The 26814-nt window shown below is 45.1% G+C and overlaps 4 non-coding genes and 1 pseudogene across 4 annotated transcripts; all 5 read right to left on the bottom strand.

The window, feature by feature from the left end:
* Positions 1-1684: 1684 nt before the first annotated feature.
* On the bottom strand, positions 1685-1875 carry LOC130330786 (U2 spliceosomal RNA). The gene has a single exon (XR_008873849.1). It is a non-coding gene; the product is annotated as a U2 spliceosomal RNA (small nuclear RNA).
* Positions 1876-3969: 2094 nt separating this feature from the next.
* LOC130330781 (U2 spliceosomal RNA) lies at positions 3970-4160 on the bottom strand. The gene has a single exon (XR_008873844.1). It is a non-coding gene; the product is annotated as a U2 spliceosomal RNA (small nuclear RNA).
* Positions 4161-11378: 7218 nt separating this feature from the next.
* On the bottom strand, positions 11379-11596 carry LOC130330813 (U2 spliceosomal RNA; annotated as a pseudogene).
* Positions 11597-18775: 7179 nt separating this feature from the next.
* On the bottom strand, positions 18776-18961 carry LOC130330810 (U2 spliceosomal RNA). Its single transcript, XR_008873865.1, has one exon. It is a non-coding gene; the product is annotated as a U2 spliceosomal RNA (small nuclear RNA).
* Positions 18962-25873: 6912 nt separating this feature from the next.
* On the bottom strand, positions 25874-26064 carry LOC130330780 (U2 spliceosomal RNA). Its single transcript, XR_008873843.1, has one exon. It is a non-coding gene; the product is annotated as a U2 spliceosomal RNA (small nuclear RNA).
* Positions 26065-26814: the final 750 nt, after the last annotated feature.

Genomic DNA, 26814 nt, shown 5'->3' on the forward strand with positions numbered 1-26814 from the left:
ACCTGTGTGGGTTAAACCCGGGTTATTTGACAACCTATGGCGGTGATGGTTCTGCTCAGGCAGAGCAGTGCTGATGCTCCTCATAAAGCTGTCGCTGCTGTGAAGGTTCTAGGTGACATCACAAATCCCTATGGTTACATACACAACAAAGCTGGGTTGTTGTTGTTTACACTCTGCAAGGCCTGTGGAAGTGAGTGACATCATAGCACTGTAGTTCTGAGGGTTCTAGATGGATGCAACAATCTCCTGTTGCTTCTATGAAGGCCATAATAGACGACATCACCAAACAGCTCCATAGTCACATACACAGCAAAGGAGAGATGTTGTTTACACCTAGTGATGTCAGTGGTATTGAGTGACATCACAGCACAGTGCTAAGGCTCCTGGGCCTGGACACAGCAGCGGCTGCAATATCTCAACGGAGAATACGTTTATATATATGTGTGTGTGTGTGCGCGTATATATATATATATATATATATATATATATATATATATATATATATATTTCTCTGCCGAAATCACTTTTAAACCCATTTCCACCTTTTTTTCCCTTCTCTTCCTCTTACTTTTTTTTCACGTTTTTTTACGTTTTTCTCCTTTTCGCCTCTCTTCTGGGCGTATTTTTCTTCTTTTTCTTCTTTTTTTTCGTCTAATGCATACCCCATCAGTGCAGCAATGCTTATTCAATACCGCCAGCAGATGGAGACACTGGGGGATAATTTTCTAAGGATTTATACTGATTTTTCCTGTCTGAATTTGTCGCACAGAAAGTTGCAGGCCAAATATGTGTGACATTTCTGCGACTTTAGCTTCTAGAGCATTTTTACAACATTATACATAGGTGCTGAATACATAAAAAGCGACTGTTCAGCGACAGACAAGTCGCATCGGCTGAAAGTAGGCCAGAATGTCAGTCCATGTTGGAGCAGGTTTAGATACCGTCTAAAGTATAGATCTCAAAGTCTGTGCACAGAATTTAGCAAGGGCCTCGCACCTTCTGATGCATCAGGTAGGTGCACAATAGCATAGCCTAACCCTCTGTACTTTGGTCTATATTGATGCGGGACATAGACAGCCAGCTGATGACCAATCCATTAGTGCAATGGATGGCTGGAAGCATTTGTCTTTGCCTTTGCAATACCACAGAAGCAATGCATGGTCAATGTACAGCAATGACACACCTGTGTGAACAGCCAGGAGACCCCCCCCCCCCCCCCCCATGTTCTGTTACATAGTTACATAGTTAGTACGGTCGAAAAAAGACATATGTCCATCAAGTTCAACCAGGGAATTAAGGGGTAGGGGTGTGGCGCGATATTGGGGAAGGGATGAGATTTTATATTTCTTCATAAGCATTAATCTTATTTTGTCAATTAGGAACATTCAGCACCCACCCGCTATCAAGGCAGCTGCCTATCATGTCATGCCCTACCTGCACAGGTGTGCTGGCTACTCAAATGATCCAATTAAGGAGGCCATTTAGTCAGCAGCAGCAGAAGTCCTGTGCCTGGACGCTCCAACAGCGGCCAGACACAAGCAGAAGCAGAAGCAGCAGAAGCAGCAGCAGCACCACCTTTTGTTTTTTGGCTGCAGCAGCAGCAAGGCCCACAGGGCTGGCTAGCTGGCTAGCCAGCAAGCAGGTAGCAATGAAAGTAGGAATCTTTCTTTTTAACCCTGTAAGGGGGTGGTGCACTGTACCCGAAGATACTGCCATATCGGGTCAATGCATAGGGCGACGGAAGCAAGCTTCGAAATCGGCCCCCGTTCTCAAAAATCCATTTAATATATGGTCCCCAGATAGGGGACGTATCAGATATTAAACTGATAAGAACATATACTACACTTGATCTTAGCCAAAAGGCCGAGAAGCGATAACCGTGAAAGGGGCGGGCCCAACAAGGTGCCCTTCATGGGCACTATCACTGCTTGCTGTCAGGGAGGCTGCCAGACAATTTTCCATGCACACTCTGGGCTGGGGGGCAGTCAACCACCAGTACACACAGCAGAACCTAAACCCATACCATTATTGCTAAGCAGCAAGACAGGGGCCCATTGCACTCCCACGGGGCCTTTTTAAATGCAATCCATAACCCGGATTTGCCAGGAACCCTTCTTACTCCTCCTACTTGCATGTGACACTGGGCTTAGGATCTGCATAGGAAACACACACACAAGCACACACCTACCTTTGTTGCCTGCAGATGCCTCCTTGGCTGTCCCCAAACGGTATCAAACCAACACCCACGGGAAGCTGTAAGCATAGAGGACATGCCTGCACCCCATTGGACTTACCTGTGTGGGTTAAACCCGGGTTATTTGACAACCTATGGCGGTGATGGTTCTGCTCAGGCAGAGCAGTGCTGATGCTCCTCATAAAGCTGTCGCTGCTGTGAAGGTTCTAGGTGACATCACAAATCCCTATGGTTACATACACAACAAAGCTGGGTTGTTGTTGTTTACACTCTGCAAGGCCTGTGGAAGTGAGTGACATCATAGCACTGTAGTTCTGAGGGTTCTAGATGGATGCAACAATCTCCTGTTGCTTCTATGAAGGCCATAATAGACGACATCACCAAACAGCTCCATAGTCACATACACAGCAAAGGAGAGATGTTGTTTACACCTAGTGATGTCAGTGGTATTGAGTGACATCACAGCACAGTGCTAAGGCTCCTGGGCCTGGACACAGCAGCGGCTGCAATATCTCAACGGAGAATACGTTTATATATATGTGTGTGTGTGCGCGTATATATATATATATATATATATATATATATATATATATATATATTTCTCCGCCGAAATCACTTTTAAACCCATTTCCACCTTTTTTTCCCTTCTCTTCCTCTTACTTTTTTTTCACGTTTTTTTACGTTTTTCTCCTTTTCGCCTCTTTTCTGGGCGTATTATTCTTCTTTTTCTTCTTTTTTTTCGTCTAATGCATACCCCATCAGTGCAGCAATGCTTATTCAATACCGCCAGCAGATGGAGACACTGGGGGATAATTTTCTAAGGATTTATACTGATTTTTCCTGTCTGAATTTGTCGCACAGAAAGTTGCAGGCCAAATATGTGTGACATTTCTGCGACTTTAGCTTCTAGAGCATTTTTACAACATTATACATAGGTGCTGAATACATAAAAAGCGACTGTTCAGCGACAGACAAGTCGCATCGGCTGAAAGTAGGCCAGAATGTCAGTCCATGTTGGAGCAGGTTTAGATACAGTCTAAAGTATAGATCTCAAAGTCTGTGCACAGAATTTAGCAAGGGCCTCGCACCTTCTGATGCATCAGGTAGGTGCACAATAGCATAGCCTAACCCTCTGTACTTTGGTCTATATTGATGCGGGACATAGACAGCCAGCTGATGACCAATCCATTAGTGCAATGGATGGCTGGAAGCATTTGTCTTTGCCTTTGCAATACCACAGAAGCAATGCATGGTCAATGTACAGCAATGACACACCTGTGTGAACAGCCAGGAGACCCCCCCCCCCCCCCCCATGTTATGTTACATAGTTACATAGTTAGTACGGTCGAAAAAAGACATATGTCCATCAAGTTCAACCAGGGAATTAAGGGGTAGGGGTGTGGCGCGATATTGGGGAAGGGATGAGATTTTATATTTCTTCATAAGCATTAATCTTATTTTGTCAATTAGGAACATTCAGCACCCACCCGCTATCAAGGCAGCTGCCTATCATGTCATGCCCTACCTGCACAGGTGTGCTGGCTACTCAAATGATCCAATTAAGGAGGCCATTTAGTCAGCAGCAGCAGAAGTCCTGTGCCTGGACGCTCCAACAGCGGCCAGACACAAGCAGAAGCAGAAGCAGCAGAAGCAGCAGCAGCACCACCTTTTGTTTTTTGGCTGCAGCAGCAGCAAGGCCCACAGGGCTGGCTAGCTGGCTAGCCAGCAAGCAGGTAGCAATGAAAGTAGGAATCTTTCTTTTTAACCCTGTAAGGGGGTGGTGCACTGTACCCGAAGATACTGCCATATCGGGTCAATGCATAGGGCGACGGAAGCAAGCTTCGAAATCGGCCCCCGTTCTCAAAAATCCATTTAATATATGGTCCCCAGATAGGGGACGTATCAGATATTAAACTGATAAGAACAGATACTACACTTGATCTTAGCCAAAAGGCCGAGAAGCGATAACCGTGAAAGGGGCGGGCCCAACAAGGTGCCCTTCATGGGCACTATCACTGCTTGCTGTCAGGGAGGCTGCCAGACAATTTTCCATGCACACTCTGGGCTGGGGGGCAGTCAACCACCAGTACACACAGCAGAACCTAAACCCATACCATTATTGCTAAGCAGCAAGACAGGGGCCCATTGCACTCCCACGGGGCCTTTTTAAATGCAATCCATAACCCGGATTTGCCAGGAACCCTTCTTACTCCTCCTACTTGCATGTGACACTGGGCTTAGGATCTGCATAGGAAACACACACACAAGCACACACCTACCTTTGTTGCCTGCAGATGCCTCCTTGGCTGTCCCCAAACGGTATCAAACCAACACCCACGGGAAGCTGTAAGCATAGAGGACATGCCTGCACCCCATTGGACTTACCTGTGTGGGTTAAACCCGGGTTATTTGACAACCTATGGCGGTGATGGTTCTGCTCAGGCAGAGCAGTGCTGATGCTCCTCATAAAGCTGTCGCTGCTGTGAAGGTTCTAGGTGACATCACAAATCCCTATGGTTACATACACAACAAAGCTGGGTTGTTGTTGTTTACACTCTGCAAGGCCTGTGGAAGTGAGTGACATCATAGCACTGTAGTTCTGAGGGTTCTAGATGGATGCAACAATCTCCTGTTGCTTCTATGAAGGCCATAATAGACGACATCACCAAACAGCTCCATAGTCACATACACAGCAAAGGAGAGATGTTGTTTACACCTAGTGATGTCAGTGGTATTGAGTGACATCACAGCACAGTGCTAAGGCTCCTGGGCCTGGACACAGCAGCGGCTGCAATATCTCAACGGAGAATACGTTTATATATATGTGTGTGTGTGCGCGTATATATATATATATATATATATATATATATATATATATATATATATATATTTCTCCGCCGAAATCACTTTTAAACCCATTTCCACCTTTTTTTCCCTTCTCTTCCTCTTACTTTTTTTTCACGTTTTTTTACGTTTTTCTCCTTTTCGCCTCTTTTCTTGGCGTATTATTCTTCTTTTTCTTCTTTTTTTTCGTCTAATGCATACCCCATCAGTGCAGCAATGCTTATTCAATACCGCCAGCAGATGGAGACACTGGGGGATAATTTTCTAAGGATTTATACTGATTTTTCCTGTCTGAATTTGTCGCACAGAAAGTTGCAGGCCAAATATGTGTGACATTTCTGCGACTTTAGCTTCTAGAGCATTTTTACAACATTATACATAGGTGCTGAATACATAAAAAGCGACTGTTCAGCGACAGACAAGTCGCATCGGCTGAAAGTAGGTGTTACGCCGAGCGCTCCGGGTCCCCGCTCCTCCCCGGAGCGCTCGCTTCACTCTCCCCGCGGCAGCGCTCCGGTCACGTCCTCTGACCCGGGGCGCTGCGATTCCGCTGCCAGCCGGGATGCGATTCGCGATGCGGGTAGCGCCCGCTCGCGATGCGCTCTCCGTCTGTTCTGTCCCGGCGCGCGCGGCCCCGCTCCCTAGGGCGCGCGCGCGCCGGGTCTCTGCGATTTAAAGGGCCACTGCGCCGCTGATTGGTGCAGTGGTCCCAATTAGTGTGTTCACCTGTGCACTTCCCTATATCACCTCACTTCCCCTGCACTCCCTTGCCGGATCTTGTTGCCTTAGTGCCAGTGAAAGCGTTCCTTGTGTGTTCCTTGCCTGTGTTTCCAGACCTTCTGCCGTTGCCCCTGACTACGATCCTTGCTGCCTGCCCCGACCTTCTGCTACGTCCGACCTTGCTTTTGCCTACTCCCTTGTACCGCGCCTATCCCGCTTTGCGGCGGGCTCTGGTGAAAACCAGTAGTGGCTTAGAACCGGTCCACTAGCACGGTCCACGCCAATCCCTCTCTGGCACAGAGGATCCACTACCTGCCAGCCGGCATCGTGACAGTAGATCCGGCACTGGATCCCGCTGAAGTTCCTCTGCCAGTTGTCGCTGACCTCACCACGGTGGTCGCCCAGCAGTCACAACAGATAGCGCAACAAGGCCAACAGCTGTCTCAACTGACCGTTATGCTACAACAGTTACTACCACAGCTTCAGCAGTCATCTCCTCCGCCAGCTCCTGCACCTCCTCCGCAGCGAGTGGCCGCTCCTGGGATACGCTTATCCTTGCCGGATAAATTTGATGGGGACTCTAAGTTTTGCCGTGGCTTTCTTTCCCAATGTTCCCTGCATCTGGAGATGATGTCGGACCTGTTTCCCACTGAAAGGTCTAAGGTGGCTTTCGTAGTCAGCCTTCTGTCCGGAAAAGCCCTGTCATGGGCCACACCGCTCTGGGACCGCAATGACCCCGTCACTGCCTCTGTACACTCCTTCTTCTCGGAAATCCGAAGTGTCTTTGAGGAACCTGCCCGAGCCTCTTCTGCTGAGACTGCCCTGTTGAACCTGGTCCAGGGTAATTCTTCCGTTGGCGAGTATGCCGTACAATTCCGTACTCTTGCTTCAGAATTGTCCTGGAATAATGAGGCCCTCTGCGCGACCTTCAAAAAAGGCCTATCCAGCAACATTAAAGATGTTCTGGCCGCACGAGAAATTCCTGCTAATCTACATGAACTTATTCACCTAGCCACTCGCATTGACATGCGTTTTTCCGAAAGGCGTCAGGAACTCCGCCAAGATATGGACTCTGTTCGCACGAGGCGTTTCTCCTCCTCGGCTCCTCTCTCCTCTGGTCCCCTGCAATCTGTTCCTGTGCCTCCCGCCGTGGAGGCTATGCAGGTCGACCGGTCTCGCCTGACACCTCAAGAGAGGACACGACGCCGTATGGAGAACCTCTGCCTGTACTGTGCTAGTACCGAACACTTCCTAAGAGATTGTCCTATCCGTCCTCCCCGCCTGGAAAGACGTACGCTGACTCCGCACAAAGGTGAGACAGTCCTTGATGTCTACTCCGCTTCTCCACGTCTTACTGTGCCTGTGCGGATGTCTGCCTCTGCCTTCTCCTTCTCTACAGTGGCCTTCTTGGACTCAGGATCTGCAGGAAATTTTATTTTGGCCTCTCTCGTCAACAGGTTCAACATCCCGGTGACCAGTCTCGCCAGACCCCTCTACATCAATTGTGTAAATAATGAAAGATTGGACTGTACCATACGTTTCCGCATGGAGCCCCTTCTTATGAGCATCGGATCTCATCATGAGAGGATTGAACTTTTGGTCCTCCCCAATTGCACCTCGGAAATTCTCCTTGGACTTCCCTGGCTTCAACTTCATTCCCCTACCCTGGATTGGTCCACTGGGGAGATCAAGAGTTGGGGGTCCTCTTGTTCCAAGAACTGTCTAAAACCGGTTCCCAGTAACCCTTGCCGTAACTCTGTGGTTCCTCCAGTAACCGGTCTCCCTAAGGCCTATATGGACTTCGCGGATGTTTTCTGCAAAAAACAAGCTGAGACTCTACCTCCTCACAGGCCTTATGATTGCCCTATCGACCTCCTCCCGGGCACTACTCCACCCCGGGGCAGAATTTATCCTCTCTCTGCCCCAGAGACTCTTGCCATGTCCGAATACGTCCAGGAGAATCTAAAAAAGGGCTTTATCCGTAAATCCTCCTCTCCTGCCGGAGCCGGATTTTTCTTTGTGTCCAAAAAAGATGGCTCCCTACGTCCTTGCATTGACTACCGCGGTCTTAATAAAATCACGGTTAAGAACCGCTACCCCTTACCCCTCATCTCTGAACTCTTTGATCGCCTCCAAGGTGCCCACATCTTCACTAAATTGGACTTAAGAGGCGCCTATAACCTCATCCGCATCAGAGAGGGGGACGAGTGGAAAACGGCATTTAACACCAGAGATGGACACTTTGAGTATCTGGTCATGCCCTTTGGACTGTGCAACGCCCCTGCCGTCTTCCAAGACTTTGTCAATGAAATTTTTCGTGATCTGTTATACTCCTGTGTTGTTGTATATCTGGACGATATCCTAATTTTTTCTGCCAATCTAGAAGAACACCGCCAGCATGTCCGTATGGTTCTTCAGAGACTTCGTGACAACCAACTCTATGCCAAAATTGAGAAATGTCTGTTTGAATGCCAATCTCTTCCTTTTCTAGGATATTTGGTCTCTGGCCAGGGACTACAGATGGATCCAGACAAACTCTCTGCCGTCTTAGATTGGCCACGCCCCTCCGGACTCCGTGCTATCCAACGCTTTTTGGGGTTCGCCAATTATTACAGGCAATTTATTCCACATTTTTCTACCATTGTGGCTCCTATCGTGGCTTTAACCAAAAAAAATGCTGATCCCAAGTCCTGGCCTCCTCAAGCAGAAGACGCCTTTAAACGACTCAAGTCTGCCTTTTCTTCGGCTCCCGTCCTCTCCAGACCTGACCCTTCCAAACCCTTCCTATTGGAGGTTGATGCCTCCTCAGTGGGAGCTGGAGCTGTTCTTCTACAAAAAAATTCTTCCGGGCATGCTGTCACTTGTGGTTTTTTCTCTAGGACCTTCTCTCCAGCGGAGAGGAACTACTCCATCGGGGATCGAGAGCTTCTAGCCATTAAATTAGCACTTGAGGAATGGAGGCATCTGCTGGAGGGATCAAGTTCTCCTGTTATTATCTACACCGACCACAAGAACCTCTCCTACCTCCAGTCTGCCCAACGGCTGAATCCTCGCCAGGCCCGGTGGTCTCTGTTCTTTGCCCGATTTAATTTTGAGATTCACTTTCGTCCTGCCGATAAGAACATTAGGGCCGATGCTCTCTCTCGTTCCTCGGATGCCTCAGAAGTTGAACTCTCTCCGCAACACATCATTCCACCTGACTGCCTGATCTCCACTTCTCCTGCCTCCATCAGGCAGACTCCTCCAGGAAAGACCTTTGTTTCTCCTCGCCAACGCCTCGGAATCCTCAAATGGGGTCACTCCTCCCATCTCGCAGGTCATGCGGGTATCAAGAAATCTGTGCAACTCATCTCCCGCTTCTATTGGTGGCCGACTCTGGAGACGGATGTTGTGGACTTTGTGCGAGCCTGCACTATCTGTGCCCGGGATAAGACTCCTCGCCAGAAGCCCGCTGGTTTTCTTCATCCTCTGCCTGTCCCCGAACAGCCTTGGTCTCTGATTGGTATGGATTTTATTACTGATTTACCCCCTTCCTGTGGCAACACTGTTATTTGGGTGGTCGTTGATCGATTCTCCAAAATGGCACATTTCATCCCTCTTCCTGGTCTTCCTTCTGCGCCTCAGTTGGCTAAACAATTTTTTGTACACATTTTTCGTCTTCACGGGTTGCCTACGCAGATTGTCTCGGATAGAGGCGTCCAATTCGTGTCTAAATTCTGGAGGGCTCTCTGTAAACAACTCAAGATTAAATTACATTTTTCTTCTGCATATCATCCCCAGTCCAATGGACAAGTAGAAAGGATTAACCAGATCTTGGGTGATTATTTGCGACATTTTGTTTCCTCCCGCCAGGATGACTGGGCAGATCTCCTCCCATGGGCCGAATTCTCGTGTAACTTCAGGGTCTCTGAGTCTTCCTCCAAATCCCCATTTTTCGTGGTGTACGGCCGTCACCCTCTTCCCCCCCTCCCTACTCCCTTGCCCTCTGGTCTGCCCGCTGTGGATGAAATTTCTCGTGACCTTTCCATCATATGAAGAGAGATCCTGGGAACCTGAGGACAACATCCTAGACAAAAGTCTGCTCCTCAGGTTCTCAGGCTCTAAGAAGAGGGGGAGACCCAAGGGGGGGGGTACTGTTACCCCGAGCGCTCCGGGTCCCCGCTCCTCCCCGGAGCGCTCGCTTCACTCTCCCCGCGGCAGCGCTCCGGTCACGTCCTCTGACCCGGGGCGCTGCGATTCCGCTGCCAGCCGGGATGCGATTCGCGATGCGGGTAGCGCCCGCTCGCGATGCGCACCCCGGCTCCCCTACCTGACTCGCTCTCCGTCTGTTCTGTCCCGGCGCGCGCGGCCCCGCTCCCTAGGGCGCGCGCGCGCCGGGTCTCTGCGATTTAAAGGGCCACTGCGCCGCTGATTGGCGCAGTGGTCCCAATTAGTGTGTTCACCTGTGCACTTCCCTATATCACCTCACTTCCCCTGCACTCCCTTGCCGGATCTTGTTGCCTTAGTGCCAGTGAAAGCGTTCCTTGTGTGTTCCTTGCCTGTGTTTCCAGACCTTCTGCCGTTGCCCCTGACTACGATCCTTGCTGCCTGCCCCGACCTTCTGCTACGTCCGACCTTGCTTTTGCCTACTCCCTTGTAACGCGCCTATCTTCAGCAGCCAGAGAGTTGAGCCGTTGCTAGTGGATACGACCTGGTCACTACCGCCGCAGCAAGACCATCCCGCTTTGCGGCGGGCTCTGGTGAAAACCAGTAGTGGCTTAGAACCGGTCCACTAGCACGGTCCACGCCAATCCCTCTCTGGCACAGAGGATCCACTACCTGCCAGCCGGCATCGTGGCAGTAGGCCAGAATGTCAGTCCATGTTGGAGCAGGTTTAGATACAGTCTAAAGTATAGATCTCAAAGTCTGTGCACAGAATTTAGCAAGGGCCTCGCACCTTCTGATGCATCAGGTAGGTGCACAATAGCATAGCCTAACCCTCTGTACTTTGGTCTATATTGATGCGGGACATAGACAGCCAGCTGATGACCAATCCATTAGTGCAATGGATGGCTGGAAGCATTTGTCTTTGCCTTTGCAATACCACAGAAGCAATGCATGGTCAATGTACAGCAATGACACACCTGTGTGAACAGCCAGGAGACCCCCCCCCCCCCCATGTTATGTTACATAGTTACATAGTTAGTACGGTCGAAAAAAGACATATGTCCATCAAGTTCAACCAGGGAATTAAGGGGTAGGGGTGTGGCGCGATATTGGGGAAGGGATGAGATTTTATATTTCTTCATAAGCATTAATCTTATTTTGTCAATTAGGAACATTCAGCACCCACCCGCTATCAAGGCAGCTGCCTATCATGTCATGCCCTACCTGCACAGGTGTGCTGGCTACTCAAATGATCCAATTAAGGAGGCCATTTAGTCAGCAGCAGCAGAAGTCCTGTGCCTGGACGCTCCAACAGCGGCCAGACACAAGCAGAAGCAGAAGCAGCAGAAGCAGCAGCAGCACCACCTTTTGTTTTTTGGCTGCAGCAGCAGCAAGGCCCACAGGGCTGGCTAGCTGGCTAGCCAGCAAGCAGGTAGCAATGAAAGTAGGAATCTTTCTTTTTAACCCTGTAAGGGGGTGGTGCACTGTACCCGAAGATACTGCCATATCGGGTCAATGCATAGGGCGACGGAAGCAAGCTTCGAAATCGGCCCCCGTTCTCAAAAATCCATTTAATATATGGTCCCCAGATAGGGGACGTATCAGATATTAAACTGAAAAGAACAGATTTTTTTTTTTTTTTTTTTTTTTTTTTTTTTTTTTTCCTCAGTTACAGACTATTGTTCAAGCGATCATCAGGTCACCTACCAAAACTCATCACTTCTAAACAAAGTCTGAAAAAACATCATGCGGAAAAATATCTCAATAAGAAAACTATAAGAGAAGCACAAATTCAAAACCTTGATCAGGATACTTACAACTTTCTCCATTCCTTGTATCTCCAAATCTTTTCAGCCTCTTCCTCTCCCATTCTCTTCTTGTCAAATAGAAAAATAATAAACAACCTTCCAAAAAAAAGTCTCTTCAACTCCCTTGGAGAAATACACACATTTTTAAAAACAAGCAGGTTTCTAGAATCCCATAAAACTTCTTTAAAAACAGAAAATACAATCCAGCTTTCACGTGTGTCCTCTCTCCTGCTAAAATCCTGACCAATAAAAATCTTCTCAAAATTAAAATCAACATATCCCGTGATTGCAGAAAAAAACCTCTGTAGAAGCATAAAAAATTCTCTTGCATAAAAACAGTTCCAAAATAAGTGCACTGTATCCTCCCTGCCTCCACAACCCTCTCTTGGACATTTCTCGCTCACTCTTATTCCTCGTCCATTCAGGAAAGCTCTGGTTGGGAGGCAGCCATGAAAAGTCATCCAGTTTACATCTCTCTGTCTATTCGATAATCCTCTAACATTAAAAAGATTCCAGATCTTCACAGACTGAGCAGTAGTGCAGAATGGTACTTCATATAATCTCTCATTTTTTCTTATTTCATTTTCAATTTTCTTTTTCTCAGGTTTTCCCAGGGAACTCAAACCAAATTGATCACTGAAAGACCTGAGAACCACATAGAAGGTAGGTATAACTTGCGCTATTGGTCTCCTCAGATCCTTCTCACACCAGCCCCATTTGGAAAACAACCATCCTGCCAAATACCTGCTCATGTCTGCCACCCAATTATTGCACTGAGACACTTTATAAATTAAAAGAAAGTAATGAGTCTTTAAAAACAGATTAATATCCGGGAAATTATATCCGCCTTTCTTCACGCTCTTCATCACTTCCTCCCTCTTCATCTTTTCCATCTTTGAACCCCAGAAAAAAATAAACAACTTCCTTGTCATCCTTCTGGACCATAATTTGCCGGGTGGGAAAACCATTGCAGTATATAATAGTAGTGGCAAAATTACTGCCTTTAAAATCAGAACTTTACCTTTAAGGGACAAGTTTCTCAATTTCCAAAAAGATAATTTCTTCTCTATCTTCTCCTCCAACTTCTCATAACTTTTCCCTCCTTTTAGATTTTTTTCAAAAACAACGCCTAACACTTCAATATCTTCCTTCTCATCCACGCCATCCACCACCACTTTTCCTTGCTTTCCAAAATTACTCAATTGGCACTTCCCCCAATTGACTTTCATACCAGCAATACAACAAAAAATCTTTACATGCAAATTCACTCTATTAAGATCAGCTTGGGAAGTGCAAGTAAAAACCACATCATCCATGTAACTTAAAACCTTCAAATTCCTTCCATTACTTCCCGGGATAAAAACACCACTCACACATTTGTCCTTCTGTACATTTTTGAGCAAGGCCTCAATGACACAAATGAATAAAATTGGGGAGAGTGGGCATCCCTGTCGTACTCCTGATAAAATATTAAAACCCGGCCCCACATGTCCATTGACTAAAATCTGACTTGTTGCCCCATAATAAAAACTTTTAATCACAAACAGTAGCTTCTCAGGAATACCCATATGCTTTAAAACCATAAACATAAAATCATGAGCAACTCTGTCATAAGCTTTTTCAAAATCAATGGATTCCACAAAAAGTGCATTCTTATTAAAATTACTATAATAAATAGAGTCTCTTAAAACTAATAAATTATCAGTTATTCTCCTATTTGGCACTGCACAAACTTGGTATTCTCCAACAAGGTGCTCAACTATGTCACTCATCCTGTTCGCCACAATCTTTGCAATGATCTTATAACCTGTATTCAATAATGTGATCGGCCTCCAGTTTTTCAAATCTCTTTCATCACCTTTCTTATGTATCAAGGTAATAACTCCTTTCTTCATAGACTCCGCTAAAATACCTGAGTTAAAAACATATTGCACCACCCGTGTAAAATCTTGCTTTAAAATATGCCAAAAAACTGAATAAAACTCAAAGGGGAGGCCATCACAGCCCGGTGTCTTCCCTTTCGCTGTCTTGTCCAGAGCCTGCTTGATCTCCCCTTCACAAACTTCCTCAATTAAAAATGCACTTTTTCCTTCAGGGACATTATTCTCTAAAATATTACAATAATCATTCATCTCCGTCTCACTGGCTCTGCTCTTATTACTAAAAAGTGTTTCATAAAATCTGCCAATCTCCTTCACCATCTGATCACCAACAACTTCCCCTGTAGGAGTTAAAACAGACTTAAAAACACCCCTAGCATTAAAACATTTTTTAAAGAAATATCTTGTACATTGTTCATTTTCCTCCAAATGTTGAACTTTGGATTTAAAAACAATATTTCTACCTCTTTCCAACAACCTGTTCTTCATCTCAATTTTCACCTTCTCAATTTCCTCCTCCACACCAACATGTTTAAACTTAAAGAGAGTTTCTAAACGTGAGATAAGCCTTTCATAACCCCTCCTCTTTTCTTGTGCCCTCCTTATGCAAATGAACTTAAAATACTTAGCAAACTCACTTTTTGCCCAATCCCACCAAGCTAAAACATTACTAAAAACAGATTGTTTAGAAGTACAAGATAAAAAAAAATCTTTAAAACCGGCCATTACTTCTTCATCTTCTAATAGACTTACATTTAATTTCCAGAGCCCTCTACCAAAATGAAAGGACTCTGCAATACTTATTTCTGCCGACACCATCTTATGATCTGAGAAAGTTGACATCATTTGATTGCACCGGACCACCTTAATCCCCTCAGAGACAAGAATGTAATCAATCCGGGATTTACAGCGGCCACTATCTGATATATAGGTGTATCTTTCATCAGTGCTAACCATCAGTCCAACATCAGAATAATGTAAGTCTTGAATAATTTGGTTTAAAACATTTGAAGTAATATCAGTTCTAACCTTAGCAGAGCTCTCACGATCATTGACGGATCTAATGCAGTTAAAATCACCAACAATAATAGTACCATCACGACCAGGAATAAAAAGTTTAAGAGACTCTAAAAATAACACACGTGCCTGTTTTTCTGCTGGCGCATATACATTAAAAACTCTCATTCTCTGGCCTAAAAACTCAAAATTTAAAACCATACAACGACCTGGTACTAAAACTTGGCAATTTAAAACTTTAATGTCCCTGTTACACAATAAAATCCCCACACCTTCATTTTTATTCTCTGTGCATGTAGACCAAAAAGACTGCCCTCTCTTCCATTCATCTACATAAGGTGCAGACTTAATTGCACACTCCTGTAAACAAAATATATCTCCCTTCACATTCTCCAAAAAATCAAAAACTGCTGCTCTTCTGATGGTTGTTCCTATACTCCGAACATTAAGAGTAGCCACAACCAATGCCATTAAAAAGGAAAGAAGGCAATCCATTTTCTTAACATCCATTTTAACTAGAAGTTAGTATTCTGACCTTCAACCTTCCTTAGCAGCATCCCATAGCAATCAGGCGACCCCACTTGAGAGTCCCTGTCCATCATTTTCTCACCTCCATACACAGGATCCGTCTGATCCCCTGACCAACTCCCTTTCTTACACCTTTTACTTTTACCTTGAAAGCCTCCATTTGCATTTTCATCTTCATCTTCCCCCTCCTCCTCCTCCTTCTCCTCCTCTTCAGATGTTACATTCTCCTCCCCACTAATCACCCTCTGCCCAGGTGTTAGGGATCTCTCACTCTCATTCTCCTGAAACTCCATCCCCTCCTCCTCCCCCACCACTGGGTTTGGGCATTCAAAATCCTCAATTGTTTCTTCACATGGGGGAACCTCCCTACACACAGTCTCCACACTCTCCACCACTTTCTCTTTTTTCCCTTTACGTGCTTTCTTCTTACTGACCTCAGTAAACTCTTCACCAACACCAGTCTCCTCACAATGCACACCAGTGGAGTCACCCTCCTCCCCTTTTCCAGATTTTTCCTGAGTATTCATGTGCTGCACTGTCACACCTGCTGCACTCCCTTTTACAGAGTTCTCGTCAATCACCTGAGTCACCTCAGCATTCACACCAAAAACACGTGGAAATGGCCTTTCTCCTCTTTCCTCTCTTCTATTTCCTGCTGCGTCAGCATAGCTCATTTTCTTTCTATACCATAAACTGCATCCTCTAGCCAAATGCTCCTCACTACCACAGATATCACACGTTTTCTTCTCAGTACATTCACCCGAGTTGTGACCTGATTTCCCACAATTCCTGCAGCATACTCCTTGCTCAGGGCAAGACTCCTGTACATGTCCATAAGCGTGACAACGTCTACAGTACTGCAACTGTCCTTCATAAAAACAAAAACCTCTTTCTCCTCCAATAGAAAATACCTGTGGTATACTCTTCCTTCCCTCTTCCATTCCTTCGTCCTTTTTAAATTTTACAACAAATTTCCTTTTACAATTAAAGTACCCATGTCTGTTCTTGAGTCTTCCAAGAAATTTAACTTCATCACAATATCGGTACAAAAAATTGGTCACCATCTCATCCGAAACCTTCGGGTTGTACATATGGACTATAACAACCTTAGACATATTCATGAATAATGGCTCCACTTTCACCTTACTCATTATAGCTGGCTCATTCCTCCTCTTCATCACTTCTAAGTCCATGTAGACCCTCTGGCAAACCTCAGAATCATAAAAGGTTATATCGTAAATCCCTTGCCTAGGGAAGTCTTGCATAGCGATTACATGCCATACCTGAAGGTACTGGAGCTTGCGAAGAATCTCCAGCACAACTTGATCCAATCCAATCGTCCCCCGGTGTTCGCCAGGAACGTAAATCCGCACCGTATCCTCGAGTCCTCGAGTCCTCTCTCCGCTCATTTTTGCAGGTTAAGATACCCACTATCGCAACCCAGTAACAATCCAGGGCCCCCCGCAAAAGAGGGCCCCGATCACCACCCCTTCCGACTCCTACCCTGCCCGGTAAACCGCACAGGATCGAAGCCAAAAGGCCGAGAAGCGATAACCGTGAAAGGGGCGGGCCCAACAAGGTGCCCTTCATGGGCACTATCACTGCTTGCTGTCAGGGAGGCTGCCAGACAATTTTCCATGCACACTCTGGGCTGGGGGGCAGTCAACCACCAGTACACACAGCAGAACCTAAACCCATACCATTATTGCTAAGCAGCAAGACAGGGGCCCATTGCACTCCCACGGGGCCTTTTTAAATGCAATCCATAACCCGGATTTGCCAGGAACCCTTCTTACTCCTCCTACTTGCATGTGACACTGGGCTTAGGATCTGCATAGGAAACACACACACAAGCACACACCTACCTTTGTTGCCTGCAGATGCCTCCTTGGCTGTCCCCAAACGGTATCAAACCAACACCCACGGGAAGCTGTAAGCATAGAGGACATGCCTGCACCCCATTGGACTTACCTGTGTGGGTTAAACCCGGGTTATTTGACAACCTATGGCGGTGATGGTTCTGCTCAGGCAGAGCAGTGCTGATGCTCCTCATAAAGCTGTCGCTGCTGTGAAGGTTCTAGGTGACATCACAAATCCCTATGGTTACATACACAACAAAGCTGGGTTGTTGTTGTTTACACTCTGCAAGGCCTGTGGAAGTGAGTGACATCATAGCACTGTAGTTCTGAGGGTTCTAGATGGATGCAACAATCTCCTGTTGCTTCTATGAAGGCCATAATAGACGACATCACCAAACAGCTCCATAGTCACATACACAGCAAAGGAGAGATGTTGTTTACACCTAGTGATGTCAGTGGTATTGAGTGACATCACAGCACAGTGCTAAGGCTCCTGGGCCTGGACACAGCAGCGGCTGCAATATCTCAACGGAGAATACGTTTATATATATGTGTGTGTGTGCGCGTATATATATATATATATATATATATATATATATATATATATATTTCTCCGCCGAAATCACTTTTAAACCCATTTCCACCTTTTTTTCCCTTCTCTTCCTCTTACTTTTTTTTCACGTTTTTTTACGTTTTTCTCCTTTTCGCCTCTTTTCTGGGCGTATTATTCTTCTTTTTCTTCTTTTTTTTCGTCTAATGCATACCCCATCAGTGCAGCAATGCTTATTCAATACCGCCAGCAGATGGAGACACTGGGGGATAATTTTCGAAGGATTTATACTGATTTTTCCTGTCTGAATTTGTCGCACAGAAAGTTGCAGGCCAAATATGTGTGACATTTCTGCGACTTTAGCTTCTAGAGCATTTTTACAACATTATACATAGGTGCTGAATACATAAAAAGCGACTGTTCAGCGACAGACAAGTCGCATCGGCTGAAAGTAGGCCAGAATGTCAGTCCATGTTGGAGCAGGTTTAGATACAGTCTAAAGTATAGATCTCAAAGTCTGTGCACAGAATTTAGCAAGGGCCTCGCACCTTCTGATGCATCAGGTAGGTGCACAATAGCATAGCCTAACCCTCTGTACTTTGGTCTATATTGATGCGGGACATAGACAGCCAGCTGATGACCAATCCATTAGTGCAATGGATGGCTGGAAGCATTTGTCTTTGCCTTTGCAATACCACAGAAGCAATGCATGGTCAATGTACAGCAATGACACACCTGTGTGAACAGCCAGGAGACCCCCCCCCCCATGTTATGTTACATAGTTACATAGTTAGTACGGTCGAAAAAAGACATATGTCCATCAAGTTCAACCAGGGAATTAAGGGGTAGGGGTGTGGCGCGATATTGGGGAAGGGATGAGATTTTATATTTCTTCATAAGCATTAATCTTATTTTGTCAATTAGGAACATTCAGCACCCACCCGCTATCAAGGCAGCTGCCTATCATGTCATGCCCTACCTGCACAGGTGTGCTGGCTACTCAAATGATCCAATTAAGGAGGCCATTTAGTCAGCAGCAGCAGAAGTCCTGTGCCTGGACGCTCCAACAGCGGCCAGACACAAGCAGAAGCAGAAGCAGCAGAAGCAGCAGCAGCACCACCTTTTGTTTTTTGGCTGCAGCAGCAGCAAGGCCCACAGGGCTGGCTAGCTGGCTAGCCAGCAAGCAGGTAGCAATGAAAGTAGGAATCTTTCTTTTTAACCCTGTAAGGGGGTGGTGCACTGTACCCGAAGATACTGCCATATCGGGTCAATGCATAGGGCGACGGAAGCAAGCTTCGAAATCGGCCCCCGTTCTCAAAAATCCATTTAATATATGGTCCCCAGATAGGGGACGTATCAGATATTAAACTGATAAGAACAGATTTTTTTTTTTTTTTTTTTTTTTTTTAAACCTTCAGGTTTGGACATTAAAACATCAAAATCCAACTCCATACTTCGTCACTTAGACTTTCTGAAGTAAAGTCCAACTCATCATTAGGTCTTTCTTTTTATTTTCAATTTCAAACAAACATAAATACCATCACCAATTACAAACTCACAAGATATCTCCATTTCAAAAACTTCCATATCCCCTCAGCATCCTTATCCCCCAAATTCTTCCTATCACACAAATAAACAACATATAACCTATCTAGAATCATCTTAATACAACCCTCCACCGACACGTTTTTTCTTTTGAATACACATAAATTCCTAACATCCCAAAGTACTTCTTTAATAATGGCAAGCAACACAAAAAAAACCCTTTCCTTATCTCTCCCTACCATACTAAGTCCAAACATAGCCACATCATACGACATATACCTAATACCAGTCAATTCTTTAAACAGCAAACTCATCCCTTTCCACACACCTTGCGCCATTTCACAATTCCAAAATACATGCATCACACTCTCAATCCCATCACACCCATCTCTTGGACACCTCTCATACCTTCCAATCCCTCTATTTCTTTGAAATTCTCTTACCGGTAACGCACCATGCAAACTCTGCCATACTATCTCACGTTGTCTATTTGTTACTCCAACAGTCATTATACTCTTCCACACTCTCCCCACATCTACAGCTCTCACCATATTAATTGAACATTCAACTTCCTCTTTTTTAATGTACCCAATCATACTCTTTTTACTCACAAACACTTCTGGACCCACACCAATCAACCTATAATTCTCCAAAAATTTCACCACATATACATACCAACTAGGACACACAAAAGCATAAGGCACTCTCAAATCTCTTTCCAACCAACCCAATTTACATAACACACTGCCACCCAAATATCTCACCATACATGCACAACTCTTTTCACCTCCCATCATTCTTTTCAAAGCAAAAACAATATTCACACCCAGATACACATCAACATTCGGAAAGTCCATTCCTCCATTTTTACCATCTTTCATTACAATCTCTCTCTTAACTCTTTCCATCTTTGTACCCCACAAAAACACAAATAACATTCTTTTCACCTTTCGCAAAACCATATAACTTGGCGGAAACACAACAGCAACATATAACAGTATTGGCAAAATCACACTCTTCACTATCATAACCTTACCAACCATTGACAACTCTCTCAACCTCCAAAAATTCAATTTCTTTTGCACTCTCTTCCCCACATCCTCCCAACTATTTCTACCATCCAACCGTTCATCCATTTTCACCCCCAACACCTGAATAGGCCCTTCCACCCCTTCCATACCAACATCCTCACTCTGAGTCACACCACCAAAACATTTATATTCACTCTTTCCCCAATTGACCTTAAAACCAGACGCACCACAAAACAGACTTACCAATAACTTGGATCTTCTTACAGCCGCAACAGATTCACTTACCACACATACATCATCCATATAAGCCAACACTTTAACCTCTTTACCACGACCCCCCGGAACTCTCACACCTCTCACACATTTATCCTTACGCAATAATTCTAATAATGGTTCCATAGCACAAATAAAAGCAATAGGTGACAAGGGACATCCCTGTCTCACCCCTGAACATACTTTAATCTCCTCAGTCATCCATCCATTAATCAGAATCTTACTATACACTTCCTTATACAACATTCTCACAATATTCACAAAATCACCTGGAAACCCCATTTTAACTAGCACCTTAAACAAAAACCCATGCGACAAACGGTCAAAAGCTTTTTCAAAATCAATTGACAACACACGAACCACCTGCTTTCTACACATACCATCCCACAATATATCTCTCAACAAACACAAATTCTCACTAATTCTTCTTCCTGGCACACCACACACTTGCTCCTCCCCAATCACTTGCTCTATCACGTCCCTCATTCTATTTGTAATCAGCTTTGCAAATATTTTATAATCCACATTCAACAAAGTTATCGGCCTCCAATTCCTTACATCATTCACATCCCCTTTCTTATAAATCAAAACCACTATCCCACTCTTCATACTTTCCACCAATCTTCCATTAGCCCACATATACTTAAAGATACTCTCCATATCATCCTTCAGTACATCCCACAATTTCACATAAAACTCAGCCGACAACCCATCCTCTCCAGGAGTCTTATTTTTAGCCATACTATCAACCGTCCTTTTAATTTCTTCCATTCCAATCTCTCTCATTAAACTCTCATACTCATTACAATCTACCTTCTTATCAATCACTTCCAGCACTTCCTCAGCCAAACCCCTATCACACTGTTTGACTGCATATAAGTCCTCATAAAACTCTTTCACCACATTCAGTACAGCTTTGCCTCTCACCAAACCACCATCATTATCATACACACTCACTAAATCATCCTTTCTCCCAATCACTTTCTTAAAAAAATATCTTGAGCACTTTTCATCCTTCTCCAATTTGTCCACTCTTGCTCGGTACATTAACTCTTTTCCTCTTTCATTCAACCAATCTTTTATATCTCTTTTCACAGCATCAATCTTACCATCCACTCTCCATCCCTTCTTTTTCAACTTAATGAGAAACCCCAACCTTTTATTCAGCCATTCATACTTCTTTCTTTCCCTAGCTTTCCTTTTATAACCTTCCCTCTTGAAAAAAACCTTAGTTCTTTCTTTAACCCACTCCCACCAACACAATAAATCCAAAAATTCTTTTTTCTTCTCACACCATAACTTATACTTCTTAATATACCTATCATATACCTCCTTTTCATCCAACAGTTTCACATTAAGCTTCCAGTAACCCCTCCCACTTATGCAAATCTCATCCAACACCAAACCACAACTCACACGCTCATGATCAGAATAAATCACTCTCTCTTGCTTATACCACATACATCCTATCATTTTGGACACAAAACACATATCTAATCTTGACTCACTCCTTCCACTCTCAGCATGATATGTTGCTAACACAGGATTCACACCACACACTTCAACCACATCTCTTAACTTGAAATCACTCACCATACTCTTAAGCATATTTCCAGAAACATCCGCATCCCTCCCAATCTCACAGTTGAAATCACCTACTAACAACACTGGTTCCTTCCCAGACAAAAACCCCTTAATTATTTCAAACAAACCCACCCTCTCCTCCTTATTCACAGGTGCATAAACATTAATTAACTTAAACTTAAACCCATGTAACCCAACCTCCACCAACACACACCTTCCTTCCCTTAACACCATTTGACTACAAACTTTAAACTTATTATTTCTAAACAAAACCCCAACTCCATCATTTCTATTTACATTAGAGCAAGACCACACTGCTGGTCCATATCTCCACTCCTCCTTTTTTGGAGGAAAATCCAATCCACATTCCTGTAGACAAATTATGTCATTATTAGTTCCTGCCAATTCCTCCAGAATGGCCGCTCTTCTATTCTTATTTTTAAAGACTCTAACATTTGACAAACTAACCGAAAAAGACATATCTAATCAAATAACAACCCATAGGAAGAAAAAACCTAGAAGAGAGTTAATGAACTTTACGGCTCAGTGTCGAGGGAGAAGTTTCTTCTCCAATGCATTTATCCATTTCACCCTCAGATATTGCGGCAAAACGATTACTCGTCTCCACCACCGTCTGCTCCATCTTTTCACCACTGGCACCTCTCGCCGCCTTCCGTGGGGGACGAAAAAGATCTTCCTCTCTCTCTTTAGCACTTTCCTCTTCTGAATTCGACCATTCAACTTTTTGAGTGCCAGACACCTGAGGACTAGGCACCTCTTCAATTCTCACCTCCTCCTCCATCTCCTCTTCAATCTCCTCCTGCACCTTCTCTTCCACCACCGTTGCTTTCTCAATAATAGCAATCACACTCTTTTCTGCCATGTCTGCCTTTGCCTTTTCCCTTTTTTTAATTGCCAAATCTTTTCTGGCCTCTTTCTCCTTCTCCCTCTTAGCCACCTCCGGACAATTTCTATACACATGTCCAACAAGGCCACAAAGATCACAAGTTCTGGGCTGTGGACAAGCTCCCGCTTCATGCCCTGGCATTTTACAATTTCGGCACTTCTTATTACCTGGACAAGCCTCTTTAAAATGTCCAAACAGCAAACAATCACGGCAAAACAATGGCTGGCCATAATAATAGACATAACCCCGGTTTCCAGCGATTGAAAAATTGGCCGGTGGGTGTTTCACTCCACCAATGCTCCCAGGATCCAGCTTCAGTTTTACAAAGAACTTCCATGTGCCGTTAAACACACCCAAACTACTAGTTTGCTTCACTCCCCCTTGGACACTTTCACAGTAGATACTTAGAAAGTTCTTAATCATATCCGGGTCTAAGAACGGATTGTACATATGTACAAACAGAGTCTTCACTCCCATCTCAAACAGAGGAAAAAACTTTACATTTTCCAAGACAGGGTTATTGGCATTTCTTTTCAAACATTCATAGAAGTTCTGGCAATCAGCTTCATAGATGAAGGACACATCATATATTCCTTGCTTCCTATTCTCTTGCACACAGAACAAACTATCCATGCCAAAACCACCCAATTTCTCCACAAGTTCATGTCCAATGTACTCAATCCGATTCTTACCCCGGTCAGAAGTTTCCACCACAAAACGTACAGTCTTCTCAATCGCAGGGAGGTATTCCTTTCCAGCCATTGTTCTTCTCTTGTCTGTCGATTCCACAGTAAGATCACCACTCCGGATTCCTGCTCAGCAGAACACCCGCACCCCTGACCCAGACCAAGTTTACACTTGATCTTAGCCAAAAGGCCGAGAAGCGATAACTGTGAAAGGGGCGGGCCCAACAAGGTGCCCTTCATGGGCACTATCACTGCTTGCTGTCAGGGAGGCTGCCAGACAATTTTCCATGCACACTCTGGGCTGGGGGGCAGTCAAACACCAGTACACACAGCAGAACCTAAACCCATACCATTATTGCTAAGCAGCAAGACAGGGGCCCATTGCACTCCCACGGGGCCTTTTTAAATGCAATCCATAACCCGGATTTGCCAGGAACCCTTCTTACTCCTCCTACTTGCATGTGACACTGGGCTTAGGATCTGCATAGGAAACACACACACAAGCACACACCTACCTTTGTTGCCTGCAGATGCCTCCTTGGCTGTCCCCAAACGGTATCAAACCAACACCCACGGGAAGCTGTAAGCATAGAGGACATGCCTGCACCCCATTGGACTTACCTGTGTGGGTTAAACCCGGGTTATTTGACAACCTATGGCGGTGATGGTTCTGCTCAGGCAGAGCAGTGCTGATGCTCCTCATAAAGCTGTCGCTGCTGTGAAGGTTCTAGGTGACATCACAAATCCCTATGGTTACATACACAACAAAGCTGGGTTGTTGTTGTTTACACTCTGCAAGGCCTGTGGAAGTGAGTGACATCATAGCACTGTAGTTCTGAGGGTTCTAGATGGATGCAACAATCTCCTGTTGCTTCTATGAAGGCCATAATAGACGACATCACCAAACAGCTCCATAGTCACATACACAGCAAAGGAGAGATGTTGTTTACACCTAGTGATGTCAGTGGTATTGAGTGACATCACAGCACAGTGCTAAGGCTCCTGGGCCTGGACACAGCAGCGGCTGCAATATCTCAACGGAGAATACGTTTATATATATGTGTGTGTGTGCGCGTATATATATATATATATATATATATATATATATATATATATATATATATATATTTCTCCGCCGAAATCACTTTTAAACCCATTTCCACCTTTTTTTCCCTTCTCTTCCTCTTACTTTTTTTTCACGTTTTTTTACGTTTTTCTCCTTTTCGCCTCTTTTCTGGGCGTATTATTCTTCTTTTTCTTCTTTTTTTTCGTCTAATGCATACCCCATCAGTGCAGCAATGCTTATTCAATACCGCCAGCAGATGGAGACACTGGGGGATAATTTTCTAAGGATTTATACTGATTTTTCCTGTCTGAATTTGTCGCACAGAAAGTTGCAGGCCAAATATGTGTGACATTTCTGCGACTTTAGCTTCTAGAGCATTTTTACAACATTATACATAGGTGCTGAATACATAAAAAGCGACTGTTCAGCGACAGACAAGTCGCATCGGCTGAAAGTAGGCCAGAATGTCAGTCCATGTTGGAGCAGGTTTAGATACAGTCTAAAGTATAGATCTCAAAGTCTGTGCACAGAATTTAGCAAGGGCCTCGCACCTTCTGATGCATCAGGTAGGTGCACAATAGCATAGCCTAACCCTCTGTACTTTGGTCTATATTGATGCGGGACATAGACAGCCAGCTGATGACCAATCCATTAGTGCAATGGATGGCTGGAAGCATTTGTCTTTGCCTTTGCAATACCACAGAAGCAATGCATGGTCAATGTACAGCAATGACACACCTGTGTGAACAGCCAGGAGACCCCCCCCCCCCCCATGTTATGTTACATAGTTACATAGTTAGTACGGTCGAAAAAAGACATATGTCCATCAAGTTCAACCAGGGAATTAAGGGGTAGGGGTGTGGCGCGATATTGGGGAAGGGATGAGATTTTATATTTCTTCATAAGCATTAATCTTATTTTGTCAATTAGGAACATTCAGCACCCACCCGCTATCAAGGCAGCTGCCTATCATGTCATGCCCTACCTGCACAGGTGTGCTGGCTACTCAAATGATCCAATTAAGGAGGCCATTTAGTCAGCAGCAGCAGAAGTCCTGTGCCTGGACGCTCCAACAGCGGCCAGACACAAGCAGAAGCAGAAGCAGCAGAAGCAGCAGCAGCACCACCTTTTGTTTTTTGGCTGCAGCAGCAGCAAGGCCCACAGGGCTGGCTAGCTGGCTAGCCAGCAAGCAGGTAGCAATGAAAGTAGGAATCTTTCTTTTTAACCCTGTAAGGGGGTGGTGCACTGTACCCGAAGATACTGCCATATCGGGTCAATGCATAGGGTGACGGAAGCAAGCTTCGAAATCGGCCCCCGTTCTCAAAAATCCATTTAATATATGGTCCCCAGATAGGGGACGTATCAGATATTAAACTGATAAGAACAGATACTACACTTGATCTTAGCCAAAAGGCCGAGAAGCGATAACCGTGAAAGGGGCGGGCCCAACAAGGTGCCCTTCATGGGCACTATCACTGCTTGCTGTCAGGGAGGCTGCCAGACAATTTTCCATGCACACTCTGGGCTGGGGGGCAGTCAACCACCAGTACACACAGCAGAACCTAAACCCATACCATTATTGCTAAGCAGCAAGACAGGGGCCCATTGCACTCCCACGGGGCCTTTTTAAATGCAATCCATAACCCGGATTTGCCAGGAACCCTTCTTACTCCTCCTACTTGCATGTGACACTGGGCTTAGGATCTGCATAGGAAACACACACACAAGCACACACCTACCTTTGTTGCCTGCAGATGCCTCCTTGGCTGTCCCCAAACGGTATCAAACCAACACCCACGGGAAGCTGTAAGCATAGAGGACATGCCTGCACCCCATTGGACTTACCTGTGTGGGTTAAACCCGGGTTATTTGACAACCTATGGCGGTGATGGTTCTGCTCAGGCAGAGCAGTGCTGATGCTCCTCATAAAGCTGTCGCTGCTGTGAAGGTTCTAGGTGACATCACAAATCCCTATGGTTACATACACAACAAAGCTGGGTTGTTGTTGTTTACACTCTGCAAGGCCTGTGGAAGTGAGTGACATCATAGCACTGTAGTTCTGAGGGTTCTAGATGGATGCAACAATCTCCTGTTGCTTCTATGAAGGCCATAATAGACGACATCACCAAACAGCTCCATAGTCACATACACAGCAAAGGAGAGATGTTGTTTACAC

Source organism: Hyla sarda, unplaced genomic scaffold, assembly GCF_029499605.1.
Source record: "Hyla sarda isolate aHylSar1 unplaced genomic scaffold, aHylSar1.hap1 scaffold_340, whole genome shotgun sequence".
Classification (NCBI taxonomy): domain Eukaryota; kingdom Metazoa; phylum Chordata; class Amphibia; order Anura; family Hylidae; genus Hyla; species Hyla sarda.